A 13,892-nucleotide genomic window follows, 5' to 3' on the forward strand; every position below is an offset into this window, starting at 1 on the left:
AGCCGCCGTGTCCCTGACGCGGCTGGCCCGCGGCTTTTTCGCGCCAAAACAGTTCGCCCCGGCGCCCCCCCAGCGCGCCGGGTTCGGTCTGGGTCCGCCGGCGCTGTTTTCGGCTCAGGCCGACGAAAATCGGGCTCCTGAGGGCGCGACTGGGCCGTTTTTTCTGCGTCAGCGCAAAAAAAAACGCTTGGGGAGGCCTTCAGGGGACGCGGCTGGAGATGCCCTTAAAGAACATAAAACTTGACGCAAGACCATAGCCAACGGTGACTTGTTCAGCTAATCTCGGGTTGCACCCGGACGCACATGTCAGTGGCCCCACGTCAGAGGAGCAGATGGATGGTCGATGTTCAAATCCTGTCACGGTGCATGATACGGTAGGAGCCAACGGCCTCGTGGCCGCTGGAGCCGGAAACCATCCACCTGACGCCCTGGCATCTCAAGTATATCACCGTGGTCGTGGAGCACATCCACGTCCCACCACCAGAGGACACGTCGACGTCGAGCGCCTGGCTTCTTCCTTTGTGGGCGCTGTTGGCTAGCTCTACCCCCTATGTCGGACGCGTTGCCGTCGCAGTAGCGCCTCACAGCCAAAGCCTCGCCATTTCTCTCTGCTGCAGCGGCGCCGGCGCGGAGTTCGTCCACGCGGTGGCACCGGGGGTCACTGTCGGACGTCATCGCCTCCCTCGTTGTTCCGTGGGTGATCTGGTCCTTCTTCCCGCTCGACGGGCTGCTCGGTGTGGATGCCGCTGCGGGCTCGCGCCCGGTCCTGGCGACGGAGGTTACCGAGCTCGCGGATGGCGTTTCCATCGCCGTGCCCATGAATCCACGGCGTTGCCGATGAGACGACATTCTGGCAGTTCTTCAACACCTGGTCCGAGCTAAGCCTGTGCCAACGCGGGCGCTGGCGACGATGTCATGATCTCTACGCCGTTGCCGGTGTTTAGCAGGTGTTTCCTCGGCAGCTGTTGCGCCTTCGCCATCCCTCTACCCATCGGCAAGCCGGAGGACGTGGTCGGCCAGCGTGTACACGTGTTCCCGCCAGTGCAGGAATGCTTCCTCCATTTCTCTGCGGCGAGTGTGAACTGTGAAGTTGCTCAGGGCAAAGGCGAACGCCGAGATGCCTACTCGCGCACCTGTGCCGCGCCGTGTGCCGAGCCCGGCGGCTCTCGCCGGACCAGGACACAACGTACATTGTCCTTGTGGGATTCCGTGGTCACGTCGATGGCACACCGGCATTCTACGTGGGCAATGCGGTGGGGTACGTCACCGCCAAGTCCGCAGCCGGCGACATCATGAGCAAGAGCCTAGGCAGGGCGGCATGGCTCCTAAACCGGACCGGGCCGGGCCAGGACGTCCTACGACGGTAGAGAGCCAGACTGAATGGTTCGAGAGGCCAACTACACGTGGGGAGACCGTCCAGACGCTGATTTGATGCTTATGTGTATGAATACCGGAGTGGGTGGTCACTCAGCCTAGTTCAGCATTGTTACTGTGAACCATCAACCTGATGGGCTAGTGATCCCCGTGTTCTTGATGTCTCTCAAGCGTACCAGTGTTGAGCTACTAAAAGTTTCCGCCTTCACTCGACTTACTTGCCTCTCCTCTTCCATTCCTTACCCTGTTTTATGTGATACCCAACACCATGTTTGCTTTACGCTACCTTTTATAACATGGTTTCAGACGTTCAGTACCATATCGTGCGTACAACAACGTTCATTATTTCTCTACCCCTCAAAAAAAAAAAAGAGACACGTTCATTATTTCTCTCACGTGGCCATGGACGGGGCAACCAGAACCAGGGTGCATGTGGGACGTCTGAGAAAGGATAAAGAGAATGCAAATGACGTCGTTTAACATGACTTGTTACTTGTTAGTAACAGTTACTCTATAAATGTAACATGTCCATGTTTTCGACACCGTTTGATTTGTCGGTGGTGCCCATAATTGTTAAGCCACATTATTTGCATAGAAAATTTCCAATGTCAATTTAATTCTCTATATAAATGCGCTTCCAGGAGAAAAATAATTTTGAAATTTGTGTTACACTGTTACCTCACGCAGCCCCCGTCGCCTCCTCTCCCCAAAAAAGTTTAGGGTTCCTCCACCTCACGCCAGCAGAGAAAAATGATCTGAATGTAAATTTTATTATATTTTATGTTTGTTTTACTGCCATGATTCAAGATGAATAGATCATGAATTTCTTGCAAAAAAGGAGAAGTACATTTTAAATAAATGAGCTAGCACAGTGGCCCTGGGAAATACGAGGGCATCATCCTTAATGTGTTGAAACCATCTAAGAAATAAATTTATGATTCCACAAATAGTCATCCTATGCCACTGAGAATATATAACATGTATCGCGGACCAGTTTCAGGAGCCGATTCTTCTTCAGTTGTTCCTCACCGCCAGCTTCATCACAAACCAACCCGTAGGCACCATCGACCTCACGGCCATCGATTACTCCACATGGGAACGTATCTGGTGCACCAAGGCAATTGGTTCTACCGGACCCCGTTGCATATTCAAAAATATTAAAAACAATCCAAAAAAATAGTGTACCGACACAACCTCAATGTATCAATGTCACAAAAATTTAAATCAAAATACAAAAGATTGCTCAAGATACAAAAATGATAAATTTGACCTCAATGTGCTAATGGGCCAAACCTGAAGCCCAACTTGTGTTATGTATTATTCAGTGTCAAATCTGCTATTTTTGTATCTCGAGCAATGTTTCAAATATTAATTTAAATTTTTGTGACAACGTACATTAACGTTGTGTCAATGCACTAGATTTTTTTCCAGATTTTTTCAAATATTTTTAAATGTGTAACGGGCGACCGGTGCACCGGTAGCACAAATTGCCCCGGTGCACCAGATACATCCCCTACTCCACATGAGCCATCCCCGATCCTCCCTTTCTTGCTTGCACGGATCTTCAGCGACATCAGACGTCTGATGCCTTCAAAGCAGAGTAGGAAAATGACGTGCACAGGAGAGCTGGGTAGCGAAGGCGAGGCGAAGGCATAGGAGAGCAGAATGGAAAAACATAAAAGAATACTAGTCGGGCAGCACAGTAAGTTATTCGTATATGCCCCATGCGAGAGCAGTAGAAGCAAATGGACGCAATCCTGCACGAAGCTACGCCGACTCGGCACCCAAAATGGCAGGCAGGCATCCCCCAAAATCTAAGAGGACACACACACAAACGAAAAAGGCTGGTCGAGTCTCGATGGCTCCTGCGACCCCGCGCTCGCCGGCGGCGGCGCCCCATTGATCTCCTTCCATCGGCCACCATTCTAGCCGGCGTGACCAGATCCGGGATGCTCTTCGCCTCCTCTCTCAGATGTACTCCTTCACCCCTCCAGGCTCTCGCTGAGCTGCCCATGGCCCTCGCGTCCGCGTCGTCGTCTCCGGCTCCGTCGGCCGCCTCGGCTGCTGCTGCCGCGCTGGCCGCGGCTGCACTTGCCGCCCGCAGGGCCGCCCCGGCAGCTGGTGGCCGTCTGTCCCGCGCCGGACTCCCGCCGAGGCCGGATGTGGCAGCATCTCCGACGGCGCCTTCCAGCTTGCGCTCCCTGCTGAGCCCCCGTCCAGCCGGCGTCGCCGCGTTGTCCGCCCTAGACGTCGCGCATACTGCTCCAGATCGTGCCCCTGGCCTGCTGGATGGAGGGCTTGGGTGTCTTCCATCCCCGGCCTGTGCTGACGCTGCTCCTGCCAGCGCCGCGCCGTCAACCCCGACTGCTGCTGTGGCACCGACGGCGGCCACTCCGGCACCACCAGCCGCCGCCCTTGCTGCCCTGGCCGCGGTTCCCTCTGTGGGCACCTCCGCCGGCTTGCTGCTGCCGCCCTCATCGTCAGCCCCTGTTCAGATGGACCTGGAAACAGAAGCTCTGCTGCGCCCCTCCTACGGGCAGCTGCGTGCCCCTGCCCAGGTGGATGGGGGCTGGCTCCTCAAACGCTGTTGCTGCCTTCGATGCCGGTCGTGTCGGCGCTTGTGACAGATGTGGCAATAGGAGTGCAGGGAGCTCCCAATGCTCTGGCAGAGGTCCAGAGAAGTTGGGCTCTCCTCTGCTTGGTCCATCTTTAGTGTCGGCATGCAACGGCCTCTCTACTGCCACCGCCGCTATTGTAGCCGGGGCGGGCTGGGTGCATGTGGGTCGGGGGTGACGTTCCGGCCAACGAGCTCCCCCCGAGCCGTCGAGGGAAGGTCTCGAGCGTAGCCTCGCCTTCAAGCGTTGGGCTCGAGGAAGGTGCTTTCGTTGCCTCGAGCGTGGCCACCAAGTCAGTGCATGCCGTGATCCATTCAGATGCATTCGCTGTCGTCGCCCTGGTCATCGGGAGAGGTTCTGTCGTGCTCGCTCTCCGGTTGCTCGTGACCGCTCTCCGGTCGCTCGCGGTGGCTCTCTGGTCACATGTGCTCCTCGTCAGCGGAGCCGCTCCCCGCCCGTCCAGCCTTGTCCTTCGCTGGCCAGGAGTTGGGTTGAGGTTGAGGTTGTGGGCCACTCGTCGTTGTGTGTGTCGGTGCCGCCAAGGTCTCAATCTGGGTGTTGCAAGGATTCCAATGTCTGCACCTCTTTGGTGTCTGCTTTGGAGTCGCAGCTTGCCCTGCTGCGCACGGAGCTCCTTCAGGAGGTTGAGCTGCTCCGCATTGAGCTTCGCGACGCTCTAGCCAAGTTTGAGGTTGCATCGGTTGTGCCTTTGCTGCCTGAGCTCCAGGTTGGTTCCATTGATGAGGATGCCGAATGTTGCTTTGGAGATTTTTCTCCTCGTGCTCTGCATGTGACGCCGCTTGTTCGTGGGAATGCGGTTATCACGGAGGTCGTAGCTCCAGTTCTGCAAATTATGCCTGAGTTGCTGGAGCTTTGTGGGGAATCATCTATGGTGTTACCGATGGAGTTGAGCGCATTGGAGTCCTTGGTGGTGGCCATGTCACCTTCACTACCACCGTCAGAGTCCTATCAGTCGCCCGCCATTCCGGGTTGTGGAGACTTGGTTGGTTCTGTCAATGCCTCATCTATGGCCATTGTGCATGTGGCGTCTTTGAATGGCGAGGTTGATGAGTTAGGTATGTTGGCACCTAACTCTGAGGCTCTTTCATGTGACCAACTAGAGACGCCTGAGTCCATCGTGCCAGTGGTACCCGTGACTGATGATGTTGAGGCGGTTGGTGCGTTGGCGCCTGATCCTTCGGAGCCCAACCAGTCGCTCGCCTCTGTTGAGCGTGGAGGTTCCGATGTTGCAATCACCCACTCGCATGTGACCATTGGGCAGGTTTCTGTGCGTGACAAGTTCAATGAGATTCTCTTCGAAATAGAGCTTCACAGCTTGCTCAAACGTTTGGAGAGGGTGAGCCCTGGATCTGGCAAGGCGATTGTGGAGGAGGCTCTCAGGAGCGAAGGAAAGAAGAGTGACGCCACAAGAAAGGCTTCCGCAGCTGCTTGATGGATGGTTACCAGTCTCTTGGGTTGTCCTTATGGTCTGGCTTGTCTTCGTGGATTTGGTGGTGCCCGTGGTTTTCGGCAGAGTTACTCTCGTTGGGGTGTCTTCATGTTGTAACAGTGTGCGGGTTGGTGGACGTTAGGTGTTGGATATGGTGGTCACTCTATGAGTAGTCCACCTGTAGTTGGTCTGTATTGGTTTTCGCCTGGTTTTCCGTTAATTAACTGGGCAATTCTCTTCTGCTTAATTAATTGATAAGGCAAATCTTTTGCCTCCGTTTCGAAAAAAAATGGCAGGCATCATTGGTGGGAGTTCCATTTGTACAATTACCTTCCCAATTGGCGCAGAATTCAACTGCAACCTACAAGTTAAGTAAACTATATAAAATATAAAATGGACGTCGAGTGAACTATTTGAAGAGACCAACTATCCAGATACAACTCGAAGTTAAATGAACTGTTTGAAACATAAAATCAAAGCTAAGTGAACTACTACCTCCATCCTGGTTATTCGTCCTCAATGTATTTTATGTTAAATTTTGACAAAAAATTTAACTAACAAAATATTAATGCATGTCATCAAAAATAGTATCATCAAAAACTATTTCAAATACGAATGCAATGATATATTTTTTGGTCACATACATTAACATTTTATTAGCTAAATCTTTAGTCAAAATTTGCAACAAAATATAATGAGGACCAATAAACCAGGACGGAGATAGTAACCAACTACAGGCCGGACTTTAAATGAACTACTTGAAAGATTCTTTTCTCAACCGTTTGCAAATCATTATGGCCATATTTTCCTTGATGAAAATCACTACCCATAGCTATATCTTGACGACTTTCTTTCGATGAGATGAGACTGTTCATGATGGTCAACTACAACCAGAAGTTAAGCAAGCGACCCATTGCGCCATTGGCGTAGAGACAAACTGCAACCGTGAATTAAGTAGACTAGTACTTGAAACATAAAATGGGAGTTACATAAAAAATCTGAAATGGCCAACTGCATCCATAGGCTCAAAGAACAAACAATCAAAAAATTGATTTATTCAAAGAAGGTCTCTAGTGAATAATCTGAAAGTCGTTTTGTTCGCATTCTTTTGTATCTGACATGTATGTTTATATTTAACAACGACAAACAACAATGATTATTGCTCATACCCTCCTCTGGCCGACCAGGTCATCCCAACGGATGAATCAATCGAATGGTCGCACCGTCTACGATCCACGCCTTGAACTATCAGAACAGAGTACTCCTACTCGGAACAACTGAGGCGACCTGTGAATTAGCACATGGTAATTAGTAAATTAACATGTGATCTAATCCTATTCCTAACACCCGTGTCACCGTCCAGCTCTTCTTCCTTTTCGCGCACCCTCGGTCGACCATGCTGCTCCACACGTCTCCCCCGGCCACGATGCCTTTCCCCAGCACGCTCGCTCCTTACCCCTCGTCCTCTACAGCTCAAGCTATCTGATGTCCCGCCGCTAGCACACGCTACGTCGAGCGTGTGCATGCTAGAATTCCCTTTTTAGAGGACTTGGATAATATTGTAGCAAGCAGGCACAATACAAAGCCATGTTTAATGATCTTGTAGCTTAGCTTCGTGTGGGGGCAAAATTCAGGCATTGATTTTAATGTCATGTGTATGAGTACCGAAGTGGGTGGTTACTCAACCTAGTCCAAAATTGTCACCATCAATAATCAAACAATCAAACAAGCGATCCGCGAGAATCTGATGTCTCTCAAGCCTACCAGGGTTGAGCTGCTAAAATTTTCGGCCTTCAAACAATGTTTTTGTCTCTCCTCTTCCATTCATTCATCTCTTTAAGTAGTACTCCCTCCCTAAAGAAATATAAAAGTGTTTAGATCACTATTGTAGTGATCTAAAGGATCTTATATTTCTTTACAAAGGGAGTATACGGTAGCCAACATCATATTTGCTCTATACCACCTTTTATAACATCGTTTTGGTACCATCTCGCTTGTACAAGATAATTTTATTTCTCTCTATCGTGGCCATGGATAGGGCATCCAGAGAGCATGTGGCACATCTGAGAAAATATAAAGAGAGTACAAATGCCATCATTTAACTGTAGTTGGTAGAAATTACTACTCTACAAATGTAACATGTGCATGTTCAACTATATCTCTTAGGGCCTAACCTGCCTCCACACCATTTGATTTGTCAGAGGCCCCCATAATTATTATAGCCACAATATTTACATCAAAATTTCTCAATGTCAATTTAGCTCTCTGTATAAATGTTCTTTCGGGAGAAATGACATTTGAAAAAACCGAACTAGTACTGTGTCCCTTGTAAATGTGAGGTCATCATCCTTGATGTGTTAAAAATGTCTGAGAAACAAATTTATGATTTCACAAATATTCATATTATGCCACCACCCATTGCAACCACAACGGTGACCTCTATTGACTTTGACATTGACTTTCGATGTCAACATGGATGACACACACAATGTGTTTGATGAAATGCCCTCAAGGTTTGTAATTTTTATTTTTGCCTCTTTTATTGGTAATTTACAGAATGCACAGTGATTGTGATTTTTGTGTGATTATAGTTTTATGCATTTGAGCAATTGTAGGCATAAATTATTGTAGTTTTCTTTAGCAGCACATTTGTGTACATGCAATCCATGAACATAGATGTTATCTCTTTGTCCAATCCATTCAGGTGCTGATAAAGATGCTCTTGAGGTTAAACCTAATCCTTGTACAAAGACAAAATGGTTTATGGTTGGCCAATAATTTGGTAAAAGAAAATGAAGCCTCTTGGTTACAACATGATCACAACATAATGAGTTACTCAATGATCATTGTGGAGCACTTTTACCAAAATGTGAAAAGGAGCTCGCACCGATCATTTAATTCACTTTTTCAATGATAGACTTCAGCTCAAGAGTGTTGCAACCGGCGGGTGGGTGGGTGGGTGGGTGGGGTTAGTTCATCGCGTTGATCATTCCCCATGAAATTGGAGTGACGGCTAATGATCTAATTAGTCAAATATGGTCAGATAATGGATTTATATTTTCATATGAAATATTTCAACCTTATTTGCCATGAATTGTTCAAAATGACATAGTAAGTACAACCATGAGTTCTGCAAGCAAAGAGAACAGAAGAACAAGGTGTTTCCTATGTCACATTTTTGTTAATGGTCCACAATGAGAAGTGGGAAAGGAGAAGCAATGATCATCATCCACTAAAGAAGAGGTCAAGCGAGGCGTCATCGCTAGTTTAACACTGAGTAAGTCAGTGAGCAAGATGAGGAGGAGGATGGTCGAAGTACCACTACAAACTCAATAACACCACCAAAAAAGCATTTGGGAAGGAAGAAATAAAAAAGTGAAAAAAGGATATGGTGTTGCGCTCCAGTTTAATGCATGATCACACCAAAGAGGGAGATGTGCTCAGAGGAATCAAGACAAGGAATTAAAGTGGTTGGATGTCAAGGGCATGGTGGAGCATAAGGTGGCGTATGAGGAGCGTAAGGTGACAATTGAAGAGAAGTTGAGGATCTCGGGAAATAAGCTCTTTGCGAAGATATGGAGCAAGCAGAATAGAAATTCATGTTCATGGACAACATTGGGCCGGATGAAACACATTGAGTATATGTGGAATCAATGCATGTGCAAGCATCAAGGGTGTGAGGGAGTCGGATTAGAGATGGGACTACAAATGCTCTATGCTTGAGCCCTATGTTACATGTTTGAATTTACATTTGGAAATTGCAGATTTGAAATGATGTTGAATTATTTGCGGTAGAGACATAATGTTTTGACTTGGCGATGTGAAACTGAAGATTTTATAGTGTTTATATGCACATGCATAGAGATCAGCATAAGAGAATGGATTATTATGGACAAGTTACTCGAACTGCAAAAGCACATCCCCCGATAATCTGAAAAGGATATTGGGATAACTCAGTATACCACCTTATTAGGATCAGATATCGGGGGCGGTGTCCTAATATTTTCTATAGACATTTAAATCGTTTGAGAGAAGTGACCATTTCAATCCTCAACTTTTGCCCTAGTCTAATTTACAACCCCAAACTTTCATACCGTCTACATTACAACTCCGAACTGGCAAAACTAGTCAGAATCAATCCTCCCCTCCCTGTTGACGGTTTTGACCCATTGACCATCCAGTCAACATGTCCAGTTAGCAAGCCATGTGAACAATTTTTTTTTCAAAATTTCCAGAAAAAAAATCCGTAAAATATATTTACAAAAAACTCTGAAATAAAAAATATTTGTGTAAAATTTCAAAAATAAAAATATAAAAATATAAAAAGGAAAAAATATGTCAAATAAAAATGAAGATGTTAAAAAATCATTTTAATCAAAATTTTCAACCCAATTTGTTCTTCAAATTTGGTCAAAAAATAAATCCTAACAATCAAGAAAACAATACTAAGCATCTGGAAAAGTTTTTGAACTTTTTTAATTTTACATATTTTTTCAGAATTATGATATTTTTCTCTCCAGAAAACGACCCTAAACTTTATTTTTGAATGTAACTGTTTTATTTTATAGAAATTTTATATTTTCAGGATTCTTTCCATTTTACAGATTATTTTGAATATTTTCTAGAATTTTTTGCTGACGTGGCTTGCTGACGGGATGGTCCATGGGTCCCCGGTCATCAGGGAGGTTAGGGTTGAATCCTGGCTGGTTTGAAGAGTTCAAGGTTGTAATGTAGATGTCATTGGAGTTTGGGGTTCTAAATTAGACTAGGGCAAAAGTTGAGGTAGTGGCTCAGAGCCAGAGCCTCGCCATTTCCCTCCGCTGCAGCGGTGAGGGCGTCGAGTTCGTCCACGCCGTGGCACCGGGCATCACCGTCGCGGACGTCACAGCCTCTGCTAGTCGTTCCACGAGTGGTCTGGTCCATCCTCCCCCTCTACAGCAGGGTTAAAAATTTCAACGAAATTTCGCATATTTCAGTGGGTTTCGAAATATTATCAACACCAAAATTTTGATGAAGATTCAAACAGATTTTCAAATGAATTTAAATTATTTTAGAATTCACTAAAATTAAGCTAGATTTGAAATCATAAAATCCGAAATAATTTCTGAAATATGCGAAATTTCTGAAAATTCGCATGTTTCAATTGGCTCCGAAATTATTTTGTTTTTAAAATTAAAACCTTGCTCTATAGGCTGCTCGGTGCGGACGCCGCTGTGGGCTCGCGGCCGGTCGTGGCAGCGCAGGTCACCGAGCTCGCTGACGGCATCTTGATCGCCGTGTCGATGAACCACGGCTTAGCCGACGGGACGGCATTCTGGCAGTTCTTCAACACCTGGTCCGAGCTAAGCCATGCCAACAACGCCGGCGCTGGCTACGATGTAATGATCTCCACGTCGTTGCCCGTGTTCGACAGGAGTTTTCTCGGCAGCTGTTGGGCCGTCCCCATCGCTCTTCCCTTCTGCATCTGGAGGATGTCACCGCCGGGCAATGCTGTGGGGGAAAGTCACCGCCAAGTCCACCGCCCACGATATCGTCGACAAGGGCCTGGGCAGGGCGGCATGGCTCCTGAACAGGACCGTTGCATTGTTTGACGAAGCCAGCGCTAGGGACAAGCTAGCATCCTGGTCCCAGGAGCCTAGCTTCAATTGCCTGCCCGCGCTATTGGTGGCCGCTGCCATGGGCATGATCACAGGACAAGCAAGCATTGTAGAACCTAGAGCGGGCATGATCACGGGGATGAACATTGTAGAACCTAGAGCGCGGCCACAAAGTTCACTGGGGCAAGAAAGCAACCTTAGTACAAAGCCAAGTTCACTGATCTCGCAGGTCAGCTGCATGTGGGAAGATCGTCAAGGCACGAATCTGACGCTGATATGCACTAAAATCGGCCGGAGCGGGTGGTTACTCAGCATATTTAATCATTGCCACTGTCAACCATATGGGGATAGCAAGTGATCCTCGGATTTCTGATGCCTCTCAAGCCTACCAGAGTTTAGCGGCGAAAAAATTTCCTTCACTCAACCTGTTTATTTTCTCTTTCATTGCCTCCTCTATTTCGAATATTCATAAAACTAGTAGCCAACGCCATGTTTGATCTATGCTAGCTTTTATAGCTTGGTTTGGGTAACATGTCGTGTGTACAATGATGTGTATTATTTCTCTGCCGTGGCCATGGACAGGGAGCCAAGGACCATTTTTAATTTCTCCTCTGAGAAAGATAAATACACATGGCACCATTTACGAGTAGTTGGTAGTAATAGTTACTTTGAAAATGTAACATGCCCACGATTCGTCCAAATATCTTATGGCGTAATGTGCTTCCCATGCCATGTTGCCTCGTCATGAAGTCGGAGCTGCCGTGGAGGGGCCTTGGTAGTGATGATGACATGAGATGGATGGCCTACTGCGGGCCTGGTTGACGTGAGCTCTCCTTTTTTCTCCTACAATGTTCATCACTAGAGTCAGAGTTGTCTGGTCACTAGCACGGGTGGCTGACTGTTTGGCATGGATCGGTATGGGTTCCAGCATTTGCTGCGGCGACAGCTTCGTCGGTTGTCGTGTAGGGTGAAGTCAGGAGTCGATGGCTCATGGAGGAGTGATGACGATGGCGCTGAATGGCAACCTCGATGATGATCTTCTTATCTCGATGGTGTGTTTGGGCTTCATGTGGGTAGCCAAGTTGGTTGTGTGGCCCGGTTTGTGAGTGTTTATGATGGTTTTCATGTGTTTTTTTCGTTTGTTAACCGGGCAATTCTTTTCTTGTTTATTAATGAGATGAGGCAAAGATTTTGCCTTCATTTCAAAAATAAGACAATATGGGATATACATCAAAGAAGGAGCACATTTATCCACTTTTGCTTCGGTACAATAGGTAAATTTTCATGAGTTGCTGTCCTTATCATTTCAGCTTCATCGTCACCTTACTTTTTCTTGGTTGAAGTTTAAAGCGCATGACAACTTAATTTGCTGCACGGGAGAAGGGTTGGCCAGAAGTAGTCGAGGCAAAAAAGTAGGCTCATTTCTGTGTCACTTGGTGTATGAGAAGTGATACTACTGATTGAACTTTTTTGTTATGCAATAGGTAATTCTGTGGCGTTTGTTTGTATCACGAAGTGTCATGGGTATTACCTATCAGATTGAGTCCACCTCCCGCGATATCGTCGACAAGGGCCTGGGCTGGGCGGCATGGCTCCTGAACCTGACCGTTGCGTCGTTTGACGAAGCCAGCGCTATCACTAGCTCGCGTCCTGGCCCCAGCAGCCTAGCTTCATGTGCCTTCCCGCGCTCTTGGCGGCCGCTGCCACGGGCACGATCACGGGAAGCTCGCCCCGGTTCAATGTGTACGGGAATGACTTTGGGTGGGCGTGCCAGTGGCCGTTCGGAGCAGCCCTGGGAACAAGGTGGATTGGAAGTCAACGGTGTACGAAGGCCGAGGTGGCGGAGGAAGCATAGTTGCCATGTTTCCGGTACGGTGGGAACGAGGAACGGGAACAGGGGACGAGAGTCGGAGGATGGAAAAAATAGGGTACAACGGGGGTATACATCTCTAGAATGATTTTTCTAAAGCGGAAACACGATCCAATCAATTTCGGTACGATGAATCCGGTACGGTACCATGGAACGAGGAACGTGAATCTGTACTAGTTGGTCATCTCCCATCAATCCATGAAGACTAAAATAAATCATCTCCTTCCCAATGGCAAATTTATTAGCAGCCTTGGAGTAATTGGAGAGCAGAACGAGGAGTTATTTAGGGGAGTGGAAAAGAATGGGGCAGAGAGTAAAACGAGGAGTTCGTGATTGATATGACTGACCTTTTGCTTACTCGATCGATTCAAGAACCAAGATTGTCGAGTCGCCGAACCTGAATCGACGATCCGGCTGCGGAAACGCCGAATCCGCATGGAATCTTACCGAATCGACCCTCATTCCCGAATCTGATTCTGGGTCGATGAATCCGGATCGAGGGACGGGCCACTGTTCCCCGTTTCCGGCTACTATGGGAGGGAGCATGGCGCTGGAGGTGTGCCTCAGCCCAGAGGCCCTCGCTAGGCTCATCGCCAACGAGGAGTTCATGGGTGCAGCCACTACTGCTGAATAATGACTGACCGTGTCTCTCTTTTGCAGCAAAAAAGTGTATGTTCATCGAGGCATGTATCTGATGCTGATATGCATCAAAACCGGCCGAAGCCGGTGGTTACTCAGCATAGTTCATCATTGCCTCTGTGAACCCATTGGGGGGTCGCAATTGATCCTCTGATTTCTGATGCCTCTCAAGCCTACCAGAGTTTAGCCGCTAGAAAATTGCCTTCACTCAACCTGTTTATTTTCTCTTTCATTGCTTCCTCTATTTTGACTATTCAGAGAAGTAGTAGCCAACGCCATGTGTTGATCTATGCTATGTTTTATAGCTTGTTTTGGGTAACAAGTCGTGTGTACAGGGATGTGTATTA

The 13,892-nt window shown here is 47.7% G+C and overlaps 1 pseudogene; it reads left to right on the forward strand.

The window, feature by feature from the left end:
• The first annotated feature begins 336 nt into the window (after window positions 1–336).
• LOC123084134 (uncharacterized acetyltransferase At3g50280-like) overlaps window positions 337–13,892 on the forward strand; it is a 28,346-nt pseudogene continuing 14,790 nt past the window's right edge.

Source organism: Triticum aestivum, chromosome 4A (assembly GCF_018294505.1).
Source record: "Triticum aestivum cultivar Chinese Spring chromosome 4A, IWGSC CS RefSeq v2.1, whole genome shotgun sequence".
Classification (NCBI taxonomy): Eukaryota; Viridiplantae; Streptophyta; class Magnoliopsida; order Poales; family Poaceae; genus Triticum; species Triticum aestivum.